The sequence below is a fragment of the Dreissena polymorpha genome, chromosome 8 (genome assembly GCF_020536995.1).
Source record: "Dreissena polymorpha isolate Duluth1 chromosome 8, UMN_Dpol_1.0, whole genome shotgun sequence".
In the NCBI taxonomy this organism is placed as follows: domain Eukaryota; kingdom Metazoa; phylum Mollusca; class Bivalvia; order Myida; family Dreissenidae; genus Dreissena; species Dreissena polymorpha.
This window is the reverse complement of record NC_068362.1, coordinates 78,092,604-78,097,587: the sequence shown is the minus strand read 5'-3', so window position 1 is coordinate 78,097,587 and position 4,984 is coordinate 78,092,604.

Here is a 4,984-nt window from a genome sequence, read left to right as displayed (position 1 = left end):
ATACTGACTGTGTTCTGTTTTACTAAAGTTATTCATATATTCGTATTGTTAACATATTTTGGGGATTGGAATGAATGTCTCGAACCAATATCCATAACTGATGAGCATTTTCGAATACTTTTGTGGTCTAAAGTCGAGTAAATGTTTTCGTGCAAAGGAACATTCTGGTAAATATGTATGATAAGCTTTAATTTATCAATTATGTCAATTTTTCAAATAAAGAATGTCGGCGTAAGATTTGGGATTCACTATTATTCTATTTATACTATAGATTCCCAATTAAATGTATCAAATATTTATTTGATTCATTATTTTAGGTCCTGACAGAACATGGAAATTATTCACAGATGAAAACATACTTAGGTCATTGTTTATGTTTTCTGCACTTTATGAATTTAAATCTTGTTTAAATTATGAAAAAGCTGCGCACTTCAGTTTCCAGTATAATCCATTTTTAGTATTACCGCCGAACATCCTAATTCATATCGGAGATCTATTTTGCATAATCATTAATCATAAATTACAATCAAGCATACAGATCAAGCATCATGTAGGCTCTACATTCATTTGTATGTGTTTTCAATACAAAATATATGTCGTTATTTGCTAAGAACAACGAGGAAGACATGTTTCTTAGGTTATACCAGCGATTTATATGTATTGACATACGAAGTGTTAATTGGATATTTTAAAATAATACGTTGTATAAAAATCGTGTCAAACTGAATACAGCTATTCAGATAAACCAAACAAAACACTTTGTCCGCTTCGAAGTCGTGTCCGGTTTAATTATGCCAATTTCTTTGAGCTTATCAAATTCAAATATATCAGGTGTGTGGATCATATCTAAAAGTTTGTTTTCCTCAAATGCGGTATCATTATTCAAGAATGTGTAGACACCCTCACAAAATTCCCGCGAAGAAATATTTAAACAAAACACGAAATCAATTGGAATGTTACTACGAACTAAAGAATACGTACATCTTATATATTGTAATTAACAATAATACCTGCTTTTAATCATGAATTCGCATATCATTCTAGTTTGCATATTATATATTTAATGATAGTCTTAATTAAACAAACAAACAATACATTTATTTTTTTGTAGTAATTGTCCTCAAAAATTGATAACAACATCACGAACCTAAACACAACCTATCATTTTGAAGTGATTGATAACAAATGATTATATGACAATTTATTTACATGCAAAACGTATCATCTGTTTTAACATATCATTTAAAGTGGCCTTACCAACCATTCTGTCATTGTATATTATATTTTGAATTGTTGTAATCTTGAGGAATAAACAGTATGGAAATGTCATTTATTTTTTCTAAAACAAACATAACAAAATGAAATTATACCATTCCAGGGCAAGTTTGTAACAAGCCACAGTAGTAGTAGTAGTAGTAGTAGTAGTAGTAGTAGTATTAGTAGTAGTAGTAGTAGTAGTAGTATTAGTAGTAGTAGTAGTAGTAGTAGTAGTAGTAGTAGCAGTAGAGTTAGAAGTAGATTAGAAGAAGTAGTAGAAGTAGTAGTAGTAGTAGTAGTAGTAGTAGTAGTAGTAGTAGTAGAATTAGAAGTAGAAAAGAAGAAGTAGTAGAAGTAGTAGCACATCTACTACTACTACTACTACTACTACTACTACTACTACTACTACTACTACTACTACTACTACTACTACTACTACTACTACTACGACACTAGATACTACTACTACTACTATACTTACTATCTAACTTCTACTACTACTACTTCAACGTCTACTTCTACTACTACTATTCTTACTACTATAACAGCTATTACTACAAATACTTCTATTATTACTACTCCTCCTCCTACTACTACTACTACTACAACTACTACTACTACTACTACTACTACTAATATTACTACTACTACTACTACTACTTCTAGTACTACAATTACTACTACTACTACTACTACTACTACTACTACTTCTACAATTACTACTACTACTTCTACTAACCACACTGCTACTACTACTACTACTACTACTACTACTACTACTACTACTACTACTACTACTACGACTACTACTACTACTACTCACTACTACTACTACTACTACTACTACTACTACTACTACTACTACTATTACTACCACTACTACTACTACTACTACTACTACTACTACTACTACTACTAGTATAAGCCTTTCATTTATATTTAAACTAAGTGTTCAGGCAGTCATCTCAGCGCGAACGGTTACGTTTACACACCAAGATTCATAGGCAAGTTGGAATTTCACCTAGCAGTGTGTTAATTTCAATTATTATAGACATCTTACAAGTATAACAAAGCTTTCAGTGTGTCTCATTATAAAACGGGACATTGTTCTGTCGAGTCCCAATTTTTATCCGTCTATACGTAAATGAATTGCTTAATTTTTACACATTAAAACAGCGAACCCTTGCAAATCTTTGATATTTGCACATGTATAGTTTATTGCCATTCACCTCTAAACCATATTTACGAATATCACTCTGAACTGGAACGAAAATAATTGAAATAATTGACGGCTAAATTTCATTGGTTCGTCAACAGCACAACGGCCTGTTACAACACCTGAACTATGTCTACTATACATCTGTTACAAATGACAATGAACACTCCACCAATATCATCAGAATTAACTTTGAAATTATTTGCTATATACTATTTCTTGGTTTACAAAAGTTAACAGTTGTGTCTAGCAGCAGCACTTTTCTGATTTGCTGAGGCATACGTGCTCATCAAACATGTTGGTTATGTACAAATAATAGCGTGCGATGCCTCTGGATGGAATTAAAATTACACTTCTTGTTCTACCAATAGTACGATCAAAATATACAACCTTTTCTTTCATAAGCTTCGATCATAAACATATATTCAACTGATGTGTATTCAAACGAGTTAATTTTTCATGTAATGAACTTTATTTTCCTTCGTATGCACTTGTATCGTATCAGCTTCAATTGAATTATTTTCGGAGGGCTTAACATGACTCTGGTTAAACAGTTGTTTCACTTTTTCATGTAATGTCATAGTCCCTAATTGCAAATCTTTAATTTGACGTAGATCATTTAATTCTGGAATTGTAGGCTCTGTTGTAATCCCTTTGGTCTGAACGGATACACGAATACGGCGCCAAACATAAAGCAATGCTAGCGTGATAGGCACATACCGGCTCCTACTGACGCATGTCCAGCTCCGCCGACACTAATTGATGCCGCTGTTATGCCTGCAACCTCTGCTATACCAGCGACACTAGCCGCAACAGCGCCAATCGTTTTGTTCGACGACGCCGCTTCATTCTTTTCCCCAGAAAGAGCATGCTCTATGCGGGTTCGAACATCACCAGTGAGATGTTGCAGCGTGTCTGCCACACTGAGCATATGTTGTAATTTTAAAGAGTCGCGGTCCTCAAGCTTTATATCGCTGAAGCTCTTGACCATAGTGGTAAGGTTTAATAGCGCATCTTCTAACGTTCTGTTCATGTCAGTTGCAGAAACCCCTAATCCATCTGTTTTCAACTGAACTATAAACATATAAATAAAATGTTGAATAAATCGTATTGCCCAGTGGAAATAAAATGAAAATTGTATAACATTTACTTAAAAATAAAAACATATTCCCAAACAAAAAACAATTTGTTTAGTCATTCAAGAAAAATGAATATTTTTATGAATATACATGTTAAATTATGAGATGATTTTATTTAAGCCGCCTCGTGATAAAACGTAGCTTCACTGTTCCCTTGTAGTCTAGACTAAAATATATGTTTTTTCCAAATGACACTTGTGTTTTGCAAAGACAAAACACAACTAAGTGGTTAGCAAAGACAAAATACAACTAAATGGTTTGCAAAGACAAACAACTGACCGAATATTTATTATCACCCATTTGTCAAACGAAATTTTCTATCTAGGTTTCTGGTTAATAACTTTAGTGTGTTTTGAAAACTTGAGAGACGGGAAAACTGCGTGGAGTGGTAAGCTTGAATTATTTTAGCGCTTGTCAGATCAATGTACTTAATAATACAATATTTAAATGGTTTTTCGCGAATAACTTTTTTGCCTTTAATGTAGTGTTGTTTTTAACTCACACGCAGTCCTTTAGTGACGATACAAGTAATGCAACGTTATCATATTGTACTTTATGCAATAGAATAACGTTGTATTCCTTGTATCGTTGCTGATTAAACTGATTAAACAAAAGATTGAAGATTGAGTTATGCTTTGTTCTTTGGAGTTTCTAGTTTATGCGCGGATAACATACGCCGTGCTCATACAGATCTGGGTGTTTTCAACGATAAACACCTTAATTCTCAAATTTCCTAACACATCGGTATTACTCGCCGCTAAATCATTATTGCAAAAAATGTGTGTATACAAATGGAATCTTTAAATTATTTGTAAATGCCAAATGTGTACACGTTCCATTTATGATTTCGTCTTTACCTTACGTAGTTTCTGGATTGTCTCAGTAAATTAAGAATGATTGTTCACGATTACTGAATCATTTAGGATGCCCACAAGGGTGTCTATAAAATGGCCCATCTCGTCATCAGCCATCGTCATAGTAGGGGATTGTCTCAGCGCGTTTTGCACTTGTCTCTAACCTAAAAAGGTCAATCGATTAACTTTCTTTTGATTTAGTTTCAGCAAATATAATGTTGTGAAATAAATACGTAAGAATAACCATTGTTTTTTTTTTAATGAAATCCTTAACATCGTTCTTAATGTTACAAATACCAGAAAGAGACATTATTTGAACATGGACAATGTCGTTGCACAATAACATTTACAAGTCATATATCATGTAAGCACGGAAAGAGAATAATAAGCATCGCCATCCAGTACAATATATTATAAAACAGTTTTTACCTTTGTACAGATATTGGCAGATTTGCTTAGGTCGTATTTAAAGTACTTCTGAAATTTGATACAGTTTATTATGATATTCACGATGCCGT